This window comes from Urocitellus parryii, chromosome 3 (assembly GCF_045843805.1).
Source record: "Urocitellus parryii isolate mUroPar1 chromosome 3, mUroPar1.hap1, whole genome shotgun sequence".
Classification (NCBI taxonomy): domain Eukaryota; kingdom Metazoa; phylum Chordata; class Mammalia; order Rodentia; family Sciuridae; genus Urocitellus; species Urocitellus parryii.
Window position 1 is genome coordinate 90,259,646 of NC_135533.1, and position 16,530 is coordinate 90,276,175.

The 16,530-nt window shown below is 37.1% G+C and overlaps 1 protein-coding gene across 2 annotated transcripts in view; it reads left to right on the plus strand.

The window, feature by feature from the left end:
- Positions 1 to 16,530, plus strand: part of Bbs9 (Bardet-Biedl syndrome 9) — a 477,419-nt gene that overhangs the window by 183,538 nt on the left and 277,351 nt on the right. The window lies entirely within an intron of this gene.

The following is a 16,530-nucleotide window of genomic DNA, read 5'->3' on the forward strand; positions in this document are numbered from 1 at the left end:
AAGGCAAGTGCTGTATCACTGAGCCACAAGCCCAGCCCTGTATCTTTACTTTTATAAGAAACTGCCAAACCTTTTTGCAAAGTAGTTGTGTTTTACATTCCCAGCAATAGTATATAAGACCTCTGATTAGTTCACCTTCTCTCCGACATTTAGTGCTGTCAATCTTTTAAATTTACATATTCTAGTATATATGTGGTGATAGCTAATTATGATTTTTATTCACATTTCCCTTACGATTAAAGATGTGTTTCTCTCTCCCCTGCCAGTGCTGGGAAATCAAACCCAAGGCCTGGAGCATGCTAGGCAAATGCTGAGCTATACCCCTGCTTCTCCATGATTTTTTTTTTATTGTTATAGTAGTTCTTTATATACAAAAGACAAAAGTACTTGGCAGATATTTGTTTTGTGAATATTTACCCCCAAACTTTGGCTTGTCTAATCATTTTCTTTGTGCTTTTTTTCTTTTGTCTTGGTACTGGGGATTGAACCCAGAGGTACTTTACCAGACCTTTTCATGTTTTCTTTAGAGACAGGTTCTCACTAAGTTATCCTTATTAAGTTTCTGAGACTTCCTTTGAAATTGCAATCCTCCTGCCTCAGCCTCCCGAGCTGCTGGGATCACAGGCTTATGCCACCTTTGTGTCTATTGATAAACAGAACTTATGATACTTGAAAAAGTCTAATTTGTCATTTTTCTTCTATGTTTTTTGTTTTCCATATCTTAAATAAGTCTTTGTTTATCTTAGGTCATGAAGATATCTCATGTTTTTTTTCCCAAACAGCTTTAGGTTTAACTTCTATGTTTAGGTTCATGATTCCTATCAAATTATTTTTTGTATGTACTGTGAGGTTTATTTTTTCTCCATAGGGATATCCAGTTTTTCCAGTACCATTTGTTGAAAAGACTTGCCTTTCCCTTTGAATTACTTTGGCATCTTTGTTGAATATCAATTAACTGTAGGAGTGTGGGTTTGTTTCTGGAATCTTTTCTGTTGATCTGTTTTTCCTCATGCGAGTACCACACTGTCTTGATTACTGTAGATTTATAGGGTGTCTTGGGGACAGCTGAGAAGATTCTTCATCTCTTTTTTCCAACATTGTTTTGCTATTCTAGGCTCTTTTGCATTTCCATAGAAATCATGAAAATCAGCTTGTCAATTTATATGGAAAAGGAAAAAAGAAAAGTCTGCTGAAATTGTGATTTGGATTGTGCTGCATATACAGACCAGCTCAAAAGCCTACATTGGTTTCATTATAATTTAGTGTTTAAGATCATAGGAAGCTTTGTACTCAATAATCTAATTTTTTTAAAGCCATGATATATTGTATCCAGGCTCTTATTCTTTCACATAAGTAGTTTACATTTTTTTCTCTTTGTGCTTTTAACTTATGTCCTCCATTCTTGATCTTCTTCATACCTACTCTCCAAATCCACATATTCAAATATTATAGTCATTTATGTTATAATGTAATAAATTGAAAATTAACAGTAAAATATTTTTTTAAAATATATTGTCTTAGATCACTGAAAAATTTTACCACTATATAATCAGAGTACCAACACAGTGAACAAAACAAAAACCACCAAACAAAGCAAAACCTCAATAAATCATAATAAAATAGCACTTTATTCAAAATATGAAGGTGAAGGAAGTTTTGGGGATACAAGAGCAAAATACATACTGATCAAAATAGGTAGCTAGAGGTATCTGCCAGTCCACACACAGGCAAACTGAGTTGCAGTGAAACAGTGGGATAATGGTGCATTGTGTATAATCCTGTGCTGTTTTCCTGCTTTGGTGTCAGGGTTTGAAACATTCACGTGTTGGGAAAAACTGAGTATGAATCAGCTTCAGAGTTCTGTTGACATCTTTTCCTTGTTCACATATGAACTAATTCATTTTTCAGAAACCATCATTGAAGAACACTCTGTTCTTGAGCATCTAGCTTAAGCTTTTATTTCTACCATTAAAATGTCCTTGATTTCCCTGTCTAGAAATGGCATTCCTACTTCTGAATAATAAAGTACTTTATACTTGTCTTATGATACCTGTGATTTCTACTTTATGTCATACTTATCAAGGAACATATCTATTTCCATCGGCATAGGTTACCATTTTTTAAATATATTTCTGATTTTGATTTATCTGTCTATGTTCTATAGCCCTTCAAATGCATATAACCGAAAATATTTTGTGAATGAATGGATGATGAGTGAATGGAATTATAATGGAGAAATGAGAAAAGAGTTAAAAGAGGCTAAAACTAAATTGTATATAATTCATATGTTCTTTTTGTTTTCTATTTCAATATTTGGTAAGGGACTAAAGAATCCAAAGCTATTAAAAGAGAATAAAATGATGGCATTTGCAGGTAAATGAGTGGAGTTGGAGAATATCATGCTAAGGGAACTAAGCCAGTTCCCCAAAACCAAAGGCTGAATATTTTCTCTGATAAGTGGATGTTGATCCATAATCTGGGCTAAGGTGGGGTGGGAGGAATGGAGGAAATTTGGTAGGGCAAAGGGGAGGGATGGGATGGGAGGGAGCATGGGAGTAGGAAACTGGTAGAATGAGATGAGCATCATGACAGCGGATCCAACATGGCAGCCGGCGAGGAAGCAGCGATTCCAACGTCTCCACTTTAATGGGATAAGAAAGACCCACCTGGACAGCTGCAGCCTACATATGGAGGAACTCCTAGCATAATTCCCTTTAGAGGAGAGCAGCCGTGATCTGGTAGGTTTATTGGAAGTGACAGTTTGTCCCAGAGAAGTGGATCTTGGGCGGCCACTCGGGCACAGAGGTCTAGTCCGCAGACATTAGCCACTCCGGCAAGGGGCTCCCATGGGAGGCTTAGCTCTTGCTTTGCGAGCAGCTACCCCACCTGTCCGGTTCCTAACCATGCAGCCACAGCTAACCGGCTCCACAGGTGGCACCGCGGCGGGTGCAGAAGTCAAGTCCCGGAGCCAGCAATCGCTTTTGCAAGCGGCGGTCACCCTGAGCGGCTTGGGCTGCCCCGCCCGAACCCACAGTGGGCCTCCGCCATCCTGGCTCCCCCGGAAGGCATAGCGCTCGCTCTGGGAGCAGCTGCTTCTCCCTCCGGGTCCCTAACCACGCGGCCACAGCTAACCGGCTCCACAGGTGGCACCGCGGCGGGTGCAGAAGTCAAGTCCTGGAGCCAGCATTCGCTTTTACAAGCGGCGGTCACCCTGAGCGGCTTGGGCCGCCCCGCCCGAACCCGCAGTCGGCCTCCGCCATCCGGGCTCCCCCGGAAGGCATAGCGCTCGCTCTGGGAGCAGCTGCTTCTCCCGCCCGGTCCCTAACCACGCGGCCGCAGCTACCCGGCTCCAGAGGTAGCACCGCGGCGGGTGCAGAAATCAAGTCCCGGAGCCAGCAACCGCTTTTGCAAGCGGCGGTCACCCTGAGCGGCTTGGGCCGCCCCGCCCGAACCCGCAGTCGGCCTCCGCCATCCGGGCTCCCCCAGGAGGCATAGCGCTCGCTCTGAGAGCAGCCGCTTCTACCGCCCGGTCCCTAACCACGCGGCCACAGCTACCCGGCTCCACAGGTGGCACAGCGGCGGTTGCAGAAGTCAAGTCCCGGAGCCAGCAACCGCTTTTGCAAGCGGTGGTCACCCTGAGCGGCTTGGGCCGCCCCGCCCGAACCCGTAGTCGGCCGCCTCCAATTTCCAGCGAAATCGAGGGGCTCCAGACAGATTTCCATCGTGCAAAGTTCGACTGCGGGAGCTCCTTTTCTCCGCACGGAGGGGCGCATAGCCTGATAGGCAATCGCCCTGCGGCTGGAGTCTGTGGCGCGCACTGGGGAGCGGCAAGGTGCCGGAGCGGGGGGAGCAAAGATACCTGCGGCCCACTGGAAAGACAGGCCAGGGGGTAAATTTCAAAAACACAACAGTTGCACCAAGCAGAAAGAAACGCGAGCAGTATGAAAAGACAAGGAAAGAAAGGACTACAAGCAATGCAGGTCAACTCAACATTAGAAGAGGTAATAGCTGCAACTGATGGAATGTCAGATAAAGAGTTCAGGATATACATGCTTCAGATTATCTGGAGTCTCAAGGAAGACATGAGACAGCAAAATCAGACAATGAAAGATCACATTGACAAACAAATCCAGGAAGTAAAAGATCAATTTCACAGGGAGATAGAGGTAACAAAAAACAAACAAATAGAAATCCTAGAAATGCAGGAAACAATAAACCAACTTAAAAACTCAATTGAGAATACTACCAGCAGAGTAGATCACTTAGAAGAGAGAACATCAGACAATGAAGACAAAGTATTTCAACTGGAAAAGAACATAGACAACTCAGCAAGTCTGCTAAGAAACCATGAGCAGAACATCCAAGAAATATGGGACAATATCAAAAGACCAAATTTAAGAGTCATTGGGATACAAGAAGGCACAGAGCTCCAAACCAAAGGAATAAACAGTCTATTCAGTGAAATAATATGAGAAAACTTCCCAGACTTGAAGAATGAGACAGAATCCCAAATCCTAGAAGCCTACAGGACGCCGAATATGCAAAATCATAAGAGATCCACACCTAGACACATTATAATGAAGATGTCCAACATACAGAATAAGGAGAGAATTTTAAAAGCTGCAAGAGAAAGAAAGCAGATTACATTTAGGGGTAAACCAATCAGGATAACAGCTGATCTCTCGACACAGACTCTGAAAGCTAGAAGATCCTGGAATAACATATTTCAAACACTGAAAGAAAATGGGTTCCAACCAAGAATCATGTATCCGGCGAAATTAAGCTTCAGGATAGAAGATGAAATTTAAACCTTCCACGATAAACAAAAGTTAAAAGAATTCGCAGCTAGAAAACCATCTCTTCAAAAAATCCTTGGCAAAACATTACAGGAAGAGGAAATGGAAAATAACATTGAAAACCAACAATGGGAGGTAGGACAGTAAAGGGGGGAAAATAGTCAAAGAGGATAACAAATCAGGTTTAGTAACATCAATAAATAAATATGGCTAGAAGAACAAACCATATCTCAATAATAACCCTAAATGTTAATGGCTTAAACTCACCAATCAAGAGACACAGGCTAGCAGAATGGATCACAAAAGAAGACCCAACAATATGCTGCCTACAGGAGACGCATCTGATAGGAAAAGATATACATAGACTGAAGGTGAAAGGTTGGGAAAAATCATACCACTCATATGGACTGCGGAAACAAGCAGGAGTGGCCATACTCATATCTAATAAAATAGATTTCAAACCAAAGTTAATCAAAAGGGATAAAGAAGGACACGTCATACTGCTCAAGGGAACCATACACCAACAAGACATAACAATCATAAATATATATGCCCCAAATAATGGCGCAGCTGTGTTCATCAAGCAAACTCTTCTCAAGTTTAAGAGTCTAATAGACCACCATACAATAATCATGGGAGACTTCAACACACCTCTCTCACCACTGGACAGATCTTCCAAACAAAAGTTAAATAAGGAAACTATAGAACTCAATAACACAATTAACAATCTAGACTTAATTGACATATATAGACTATACCACCCAACATCAAGTAGTTACACTTTTTTCTCAGCAGCACATGGAACCTTCTCAAAAATAGACCATATATTATGTCACAGGGCAACTCTTAAACAATATAAAGGGGTAGAGATAACACCATGCATCTTATCTGATCACAATGGAATGAAACTGAAATTCAATGATAAAAGTAGGAAGGAAAAATCAAGCATCAATTGGAGAATGAAAAATAGGTTGCTGAATGATCAATGGGTTTTAGAAGACATCAAGGAGGAAATTAAAAACTTCCTAGAGTTAAATGAAAACACAGACACAACATATCGGAACCTATGGGACACATTGAAAGCAGTTCTAAGAGGAAAATTCATTGCTTGGAGTTCATTCCTCAAAAAAAGAAAAAACCAACAAATAAATGATCTCATACTTCATCTCAAAATCCTAGAAAAAGAAGAGCAAAACAACAGCAAAAGAAGTAGAAGGCAAGAAATAATTAAAATCAGAGCTGAAATTAATGAAATTGAAACAAAAGAAACAATTGAAAAAATTGACAAAACTAAAAGTTGGTTCTTTGAAAAAATAAATAAAATTGACAGACCCTTAGCCATGCTAACAAAGAGAAGAAGAGAGAGAACCCAAATTACCAGCATACGGGATGAAAAAGGCAATATCACAACAGATTCCTCAGAAATACAGAAGATAATCAGAAATTATTTTGAATCCTTATACTCCAATAAAATAGAAGATAGTGAAGGCATAGATAAATTCCTTAAGTCTTATGATCTGCCCAGATTGAGTCAGGAGGATGTAGACAACCTAAACATACCAATAACAATAGAGGAAATACAAGAAACCATCAAAAGATTACCAACTAAGAAAAGCCCAGGACCGGATGGGTATACAGCAGAGTTTTACAAAACCTTTAAAGAGGAACTAACACCAATACTTTTCAAGCTATTTCAGGAAATAGAAAAAGAGGGAGAACTTCCAAATTCATTCTACGAGGCCAACATCACCCTGATTCCGAAACCAGACAAAGACACCTCAAAGAAAGAAAACTACAGACCAATATCTCTAATGAACCTTGATGCAAAAATCCTCAATAAAATTCTGGCAAATCTGATTCAAATACATATCAAAAAAATTGTACACCATGATCAAGTAGGATTCATCCCTGGTATGCAAGGTTGGTTCAATATATGGAAATCAATAAATGTTATCCACCACATCAATAGACTTAAAAATAAGAACCATATGATCATCTCCATAGATGCAGAAAAAGCATTCGACAAAGTACAGCATCCCTTTATGTTCAAAACTCTAGAAAAATTAGGGATAACTGGATCATACCTCAACATTGTAAAAGCAATCTATGATAAGCCACAGGCCAGCATCATTCTGAATGGAGAAAAATTGAAGGCATTCCCTCTAAGATCTGGTACAAGACAGGGATGCCCTCTCTCACCACTTCTGTTCAACATAGTCCTCGAAACACTGGCCAGAGCAATTAGGCAGACGAAAGAAATTAAAGGCATAAAAATAGGAAAAGAAGAACTTAAATTATCACTATTTGCAGATGATATGATTCTATACCTAGCAGACCCAAAAGGGTCTACAAAGATGCTATTAGAGCTAATAAATGAATTCAGCAAAGTGGCAGGATATAAGATCAACACGCATAAATCAAAGACATTCCTGTATATGAGGGACAAATCTTCTGAAACGGAAATGAGGACAACTACTCCATTCACAATATCCCCCCAAAAAATAAAATACTTGGGAATCAACCTAACAAAAGAGGTGAAAGACTTATACAATGAAAATTACAGAACCCTAAAGAAAGACATAGAAGAAGACCTTAGAAGATGGAAAAATATACCCTGCTCATGGATAGGCAGAACTAACATCATCAAAATTTCGATATTACCAAAAGTCCTATATAAGTTCAATGCAATGCCAATCAAAATCCCAACAGCATATCTTGTAGAAATTGATAAAAGAATCATGAAATTCATATGGAATAATAAAAGACCCAGAATAGCAAAAACAATACTAAGCAGGAAGTGTGAATCAGGCGGTATAGTGATACCAGACTTCAAACTATACTACAGAGCAATAGTAACAAAAACAGCATGGTACTGGTACCAAAACAGGCGGGTGGACCAATGGTACAGAATAGAGGACACAGTAACCAATCCACAAAACTACAACTATCTTATTTTTGATAAAGGGGCTAAAAGCATGCAATGGAGGAAGGATAGCATCTTCAACAAATGGTGCTGGGAATACTGGAAATCCATTTGCACCAAAATGAATCTGAATCCATATCTCTCGCCGTGCACAAAAGTTAACTCAAAATGGTTCAAGGAGCTTGATATTAAATCAGAGACATGGCATCTGATAGAAGAAAAAGTTGGTTATGATCTACACGCTGTGGGATTGGGCTCCAAATTCCTCAATAGGACACCCATAGCGCTAGAGTTAACAAATAGAATCAACAAATGGGACTTACTCAAACTAAAAAGTTTTTTCTCAGCAAAAGAAACAATAAGAGAGATAAACAGGGAGCCTACATCCTGGGAACAAATCTTTACTCCACACACTTCAGATAGAGCCCTAATAACCAGAATATACAAAGAACTCAAAAAATTAGACAATAAGATTACAAATAACCCAATCAATAAATGGGCCAAGGACCTGAACAGACACTTCTCAGAGGAGGACATACAATCAATCAACAAGTACATGAAAAAATGCTCACCATCTCTAGCAGTCAGAGAAATGCAAATCAAAACTACTGTAAGATACCATCTCACTCCAGTAAGACTGGCAGCCATTAGGAAGTCAAACAACAATAAGTGCTGGAGAGGATGCGGGGAAAAGGGCACTCTTGTTCATTGCTGGTGGGACTGCAAATTGGTGCAGCCAATTTGGAAAGCAGTATGGAGATTTCTTGGAAAGCTGGGAATGGAACCACCATTTGACCCAGCTATTCCCCTTCTCGGTCTATTCCCTAAAGCCCTAACAAGAGCATGCTACAGGGACACTGCTACATCGATGTTCATAGCAGCTCAATTCACGATAGCAAGACTGTGGAACCAGCCTAGATGCCCTTCAATAGATGAATGGATAAAAAAATGTGGCAGTTATATACTATGGAGTATTATTCTGCATTAAAAAATGACAAAATCATAGAATTTGGAGGGAAATGGATGGCATTAGAGCAGATTATGCTAAGTGAAGCTAGTCAATATTTAAAAAACAAATACCAAATGACTCCTTTGATATAAGGGGAGTAAACAAGGACAGGGTAGGGACGAAGAGCTTGAGAAGAAGATTTACATTAAACAGGGATGAGAGGTGGGAGGGAAAGGGAGTGAGAAGGGAAATTGCATGGAAATGGAAGGCGATCCTCAGGGTTATACAAAATGTCATATAAGAGGAAAGGAGGGGTAAGAGAAGTTAATACAAATGGAAGAAATGATTTACAGTAGAAGGGGTAGAGAGAGAAAAGGGGAGGGGAGGGGAGGGGAGGGGAGGGGGGATAGTAGAGAATAGGACAGACAGCAGAATACATCAGACACTAGAAAGGCAATATGTCAATCAATGGAAGGGTAACTGATGTGATACAGCAATCTGTATATGGGGTAAAAGCGGGAGTTCATAATCCACTTGAATCAAACCGTGTAATATGATGTATTAAGAACTATGTAATGTTATGAACGACCAATAAAAAAAATAAATAAAAAATATAAAAAAAATAAAATAATACACAGACTAATGTAAATCAACCAGAAATCAATATAAGAAAAGACTCAAAGAAGAAAGCCATTGTCATGTCACTATACCCCTTAACCTGAGGTGTCCTCCACTGCACCGTGTTCTAAAGTATGTGCTGATTCAGTTCCTATTAGGACAAGAAAAGTCCACTTCATGGAAAATCTGTGATCTATGATTTGTGTATCAAGACTTATGGAAATGACTCCCCTTTTCTTGGATTTTCTAAACCTATTCTCTACAAAAATAAAATCTCTTAAGTTATATTAAAAAAAAAAGAGATGAGCATCATTACCCCAGGTAAACATGCAATCGCACAAATTGTGTGACTCTATCATGTACAATCAGAGAAATGAAAAGTTGTGCTTCATTTGTGTATAATGAATCAGAATGTATCTTGCCGTCATGTATAACTAAGTAGAACAACAACAACAACAAATTCAAAGTTAGTTTAACTATCAGAATAATAATTATAATTTGAGGTATTTCCAATATGAAAATGATTTCTTTTAAGACATATGTGTCTTCACAAGTACTAAACAGAAAATCACATTCCTGTTAGATTGTATAGATATTCATTAATCCATTTTATAAGCAAAATAATTTTAACAATTGATAATTCTCATCAAGAGTTTTAAAATTTTTTCAAGATATGCAAAGTTGACACCTGCTGAAGATAGCCATTTAGAAATTGCTATCAAATATGTCTTTATTACTGAATTCCAACAGTTGTCATTTTAACATGAGGAATCAATCATAATCATTTTGTATTAACTTTATTGATTGAAGGCAAATACATTTCTACAATATTTTATGTAGCATTGGTTTCTCCTGTCTCAGCCTTCTGAGCCGCTGGGATTACAGGCATGTGCTACAGTACCCTGCTTTCATCTGCTGCTTTTTAACTTCAGTTCTGCTTCTTATCTCTTGGCAGTCATGATCTATTTCTTTTGCCTGGGTGGGTTTCATTATTTTTTCCTTTATAAATTAGAGGTAGTATATTCTTCTTATAAATTATTAGGAGAAGAGAGACTGGTCATACTTCCTACAGGTGTTTAAATTTATCCCTTTCTCTCTATTCCCATCATTCTTACTTGGGCCACCATCTCCCATTGCCTGATTTTACAGTATTAACCCCCCTCAAAGTGTTATCTTTCTTTCTCTCTTATTGAGTCAAGGGCTCTGCCACTGGGCCATACCCATTTCCATTGCAATTTCATCATGTCATTCCTCACTCCTATATTTAAAGAACTATGATGTGATTTCCCATTACTTGAGTATTAAATTCATACTCTTTATCAGAGTTTTAAGAGCCTTCATTATTTATAAATTTTTAAAAATTTTTTGACCCCCATCTTGACCTAATCTCATGAGCTTTCTTTGTTCCAGCTGCTCTGGATTCTTTATTTCACTGGATGCTTCATGTATCTACTTGTCTTGGAGTCTTTACATATGTTGGTCTTTCTTGTTGAACAAACTTTTTACATCATTGGCCATTTTATCATTCATTTTCCCTTTCTCCCCAACTCCCCTATTCATTCTTTGTATTTTGGGTTACATGTTACTACCTCAGACCAAGGTCTCTTCTAACCTCATCCCTACTCTTCAAAGCCTTGTTCTCATAATCTACTTAGTGTTTCTTTGAAATCTATATCTGACTACTTCTCTTATACAGCACTTATTGAATGGTTTTAAATAATTGTATATTCCCAAGTAAAAGTATATGGCTATTTGGGGGCTCTCTCCCTGTCTATAAGTTGGGAAGGGACTCTGTACATATTTTGTTCAACTATATAATCTCAGTTCTTATCACTATACATGGTTATTGTAGGTTTTTTATATTTATTGAATGAAAAATTAGAAGAGTTAGTTTTTATTACTAAATGCTTAATTTTGAGAGGCAAATGTATGAAATAATACCTGGTGAGGAGTACACATGCCTGGTCGGATAGGTCAGCTGAAGTCAACCTGGTTTCTCAGATTGACAGGTGTCACAAGTTTTACTTTTAAATCCATCAGCCTGGGCTTGGTAGATATTTCACAAATATTCATTGAATTTAAGTCAAACTGTAACCTTCCTTTAATCAAAAGAATAGCTAGGTGGAGACCTACATGTCATGTGCCCAGCATTTTTGAAACTGTGCTATGAGAAAGAAGAGTACCAATGTGCTTTAATTACTCATTTTATTCTTTTAAAGAAACATAAGGCCTTGGTAAATAACTCTGAGAATGAACTCTCTCATCTGTTCATTTGTTCAATTAACAAAGCTGTGTTGGGTTCATAATAGGTGCTAGATACTGTTCTGGGCATTCAGAAATGAATAAATTCACTGCCTTATGGCTTATATTCTACTGGAGACAGAAAGTAACACATAATGTAATATATTAGACCAGTGCTATGAAAGAACATAAGGTGTTAGAGGAGGATAAAAAGTGTATGTGGTGGGGTGCAGGGCGTGGAATGGTTACCTTTTCAGATAGTATGGTGGTTAAGTCCTCAGTGAGCAGGTGACATTTAAGCACCGGAATGGAATGACCTGAGGGAAGAGGAGGCTACTTCCACGTGGATATCTGGGAAAAGAATATGAGTTCTAGGCAGAGAAAAGAGCTAATATAAATGTCCTGAGGTGAGAGTGTGCTTGTAGTGCTCTTAAGATTCTGGGGTAAAAGATTTCAATTTTTCAAATTTCAATATGAGTGGTCCTACTACACATGATTAATAGATGACATGTGACATAGGTAACTTACTATGTGGGCTCCACGGTATTTGGACAAGTCAATATCCTATCAGTGTGATGGATTTTACTGATCACATGCTTAGGTGCTGCAGCATTATCAGATTGCTACTGACATATCTAAACATTTGCTTCCCAGGTTTAATTTTGCTAGAAGGATTGAATAACTTCTGTATAGCTGTGGCTGAATAAGAATAGAGAATAATAGGAAATGGAAATGAGATGTAGGGTTCATAATATTTGGGGTCTTGAGGATTTTTATAAGGATTTGGGCTTTTATGTGGCATGTCAGTGGAGGCACTGGAGGGTAGAAAGCTGACATGAACATTCTCACTCTTGGAAAGTTAGTTTAGAGGCACAAGGTAGAAGTAGGAAGCCTGGTTAATAGCAATTATTCAGGGGAATATAAGGGCATTTGTTCAGGAATGCAGCAGTGAACTTGGTGAGAAGGAGTTGAATTCTGGATATATTTAAAAGTAGGACTGGCAATATTTGCTGATGGAATAAGATATGGTTTCCATATGCTTTGTTTTCCAAAGGTTCATTTGCATATCTGGACTGTGGGAGAGAGAGGTCTGGCATGAGATATAAATGTGGGAACCTGAACAATGGAGATGTTTAAAGTTGTGAGACTGAATAAGTTCGCCAAGACTGAGGTCCTCCGCCTTTAGTCTGTCCATTCTTTCCATCTTTGAAGATCTAATTGTAGGTCAAGGTGCAGTCTTTGTGTTCTTTGTCCTGTGAATCCTTGCTCTGCTCTTTGATGCAAGGCCTCCACATTCTCTTCCTACCATGCTGTAGTATCTGTCACATTAAGTTGTAATTATGATTTTTAAAAAATTAGACCAAAGTTTTCTTCTTTTAATAAGGAAAGGATCATATCTTCTTTAATTTATACCATCTGTTTTATAGGAGATCCTCAATAATCATAGCTTAAATGAATGATGATGGATTGATTCAAAATATGTTCAAGTGCCCATGTATAGCTCTTCAAGGCTGAGAAAGAGCTACATGTACTGAATCTGTCTTGCAGTATTTGAAAGGAAGTACTTTAAATGTGCTTCTTACCAAGGTAGAGTATAAAAATTGAGTACAATAGGTAGCATTTAAGTTTTTAGGATTTCTTTGATACCTACACAGGGTGGCAAAACAGACTTTGACAAATAGATAACTTAAAATGTTTCTGTTTTGTATAAAATGAGGCTGGAAAAAAGACCATTAGATTTTTAAATTTGTTTTAAAAACTATTATTTATTTCATTGTACTAGCAAATGAAACAAGCTTTGTTTTCTGCCTATTCTAAGTTACAATTCATATATTTTCAGGTTGTATTTTTATAGATTGGTCTTGTCAGAAAAAGATATTTAGATAAATGTTTGAGTTCCACAGATGTTTAATTTCTAAGTTGCTGATTCAAATTCAGCCTCTGGCAATGGAAAATAAAACTTTTTTCCCCCTTAAAAAAGTTTTTCCTCTAATCTTATTTTGTAACTGTAAAACACAATAAAAATAATTTATGATTTCACTAACTAGATAGTCACCATTCTGTTAGCATTATGTATTTTTTCCTAATCTACATTTTGTAAACAGAATAAAATGGATGTGCAGAACTTTGTTTTACATTTAATATTTTTTGCTACTTTTGTATAGCAGATATTTTATAAGACATAGTTTTTTAAAAAATTGTTTGTTTTTATATATGGCAGTAGAATATATCTTGACATATCCTACATACACGGAGTATAAATTCCCATTCTTGTAGTTGTACATGATGTGGAGTTACACTGGTTGTATACTCATATATGAACATAGGAGAGTTATGTTCAATTCATTCTACTGTCTTTCCCATTGTATCCCAGTTTCATGCCATAATTTCATTCTTTATGGTTGGGTGATATTCCATTGTGTATATGTACCACAATTTCTTTATCCATTTATCTGTTGAAGGGCATCTAGTTTGGTTCCATACTTAGCTATCGTGAATTGAACTGCTATAAGTATTGATGTGGCTGCGTCACTATAGTATGCTGATTTTAAGCCCTTTGGGTATATGCTGAGGAGTGAGATAACTGGATCAAATGTTTGTTCTATTCTGAGTTTTTTGAGGAATCTCCATACTGCTTTCCGTAGTGGTTGCACCAATTTGCAGTCCTACCAGCAATGTATGAGTGTATCTTTTTAACCACATCCTCACCAACATTTATTGCTAACTTGTATTCTTGATAATTGCCATACTGACTGAAGAGAGATAGAATCTCAATGTAGTTTTAATTTGCATTTTTCTAATTGCTAGTGATGTTGAACACTTTCTTATATGTTTTTTGATTGATCGTATTTCTTTTTCTGTGAAGTGTCTGTTCAGTTCCTTTTCCCACTTATTGAGTGGATTATTTGGTTTCTTTGGTGTTAAGATCTTTGAGTTCCTTATGTATCCTGGAGATTAATGCTCTGAGGTACAGGTGGCAAAGATTTTCTCCCATTCTGTTCACACTCTCTTCCATGTATAAAACATATTTTTTAATGGATTTTAAACATTCTACTATAATATTTCTTTCCCTTTTCTTATCATTTGGGTTGTTTCTAAATTTCCTTAATAACTATGAAATCGAATACTGTGTCAAAGGCAATGAGCATTTTTAAGGATTTTTTTGTGTACACACATATGCATATATTCATGTAATATGATCACACAAATATGTGTGTGTGTGTGTGTGTGTGTGTGTGTACATTAAATGTTCCCTAAAAGGATTTTAAACAAAGTTGCATTGTCACCAAGTTGCCAGATACCTTTTCTTACCCAGGACTCATTAAATACAGTAGTTTGAGGTGTTAAACAAATATACTTTTGAAATAGTTTAGAAATATAAATTTCTTTGATTTTGAGTTTTTTCTCTACTTATTAGTTTTTTTTTAAAAGAGAGAGTAAGAGAGGAGAGAGAGAGATAGAGAGAGAGAATTTTTAATATTTATTTTTTAGTTCTCGGCAGACACAACATCTTTGTTGGTATGTGGTGCTGAGGATCGAACCCGGGCCGCACGCATGCCAGGCGAGCGCGCTACCGCTTGAGCCACATCCCCAGCCCCTCTACTTATTAGTTTTATATGTGAATTGTCGGCACATGTCCTTTGACTTCTTTCTGTTGTGATATAATCTTATTGATATTTTCATTGATTTATATAAAAGTTCTTTGCTTATTAGGTTCAACATATAAAATTGTTTTTATAGGTCAAAAGCAGTTGAATATCAATAACTTTATACAAATTTTATAAATTTTGTATTTTTTATTGGTTGCCAGTATTTTCTAAGTTTACCTTTCGTTTTTTACTCTGTTGTGTTTCTTAAGCATATAACAGGTTTAAAATTTTTGTGTGGTTTCATTTAAAGATCCTTTCCTTTGTAGTGGTCTTTAATTGCTTTCTGGCAGTAAAGGTTCTTTCTATCCCAAAAGAAGATAAATATTTTTGTAGTTTCATATTTTTAAATTTAACTTTTGAAATCCATCTGGAATTTTATTTTAATGTGTTGTTAAGGCAGGGATCTGTTTACTGAATGATGAGACAATTACTCAGATTCCATAGCTAAACACTGTTGTTTAATTTAATGCCCCATTGCTAAAATCATAAAATAATTAAGTATCCTAGAAATATAACATCTTTGACTTTGGTTCTTCATAAAGTACATTATTCTGTGCTTTGAGTTAACTAATATGTTTCAAGAATCAGAAATAGTTCAGAGACCTTAATTTTGTTAGTGTTATCTCCATTTTTAAATTGGAAGGAATACTGTACATAATGTTGGATTTAATTGATGACTCCTTGTAGCATAACATTCTATCATTCAGAGAACCTTTTCTTTTAACCTACAAGGAAAACATTATATAAAATGTTCTTTAAGTAGAAGAAGTATTTAAAAAAATCTTGATTGAGTGTGTTTCCTTTTTCTTTTATAAATTGGGCTTAACTTTGGGATATTTGTATCATCTATATACTTACATAAAAATTTCCCTTTACATAAGGATACTAAGTGGTAATAATTATTTATTTAGTAGTTTCCTAGGCCTGTGTCAAACTCTTTGTCCGTCTTAGATGTTTTAGAAAGAAATTCCACTGATTTATTCTAGAGCATTTAGAGTTTGTCATAGTGTTTCTGTGAAATAAGCATATGATTTTTTTTGTTGTTGTTGTTACTGGGTATTAAACCCAGGAGACTTACCACTAAGCCATGTCCCCAACCCTTTTTTGTATTTTATTTAGAGACAGGGTCTCACTGAGTTGTTTAGGGCCTCACTAAATTTCTGAGGCTGGCTTTGAAACTTTCAATCCTCCTACCTCAGCATCTTGAGTGACTGGGATTACAGGTGTGTGTGCCATTGTGCCTGACAGCATACAATGTTAAATGAATTAATTTATAGTAGAAATTTCTGGGTTTTTAAATTTAAATACATATAGTTATTCTGATTCTAGAGATAAGAAAAATGTAAATTGCTT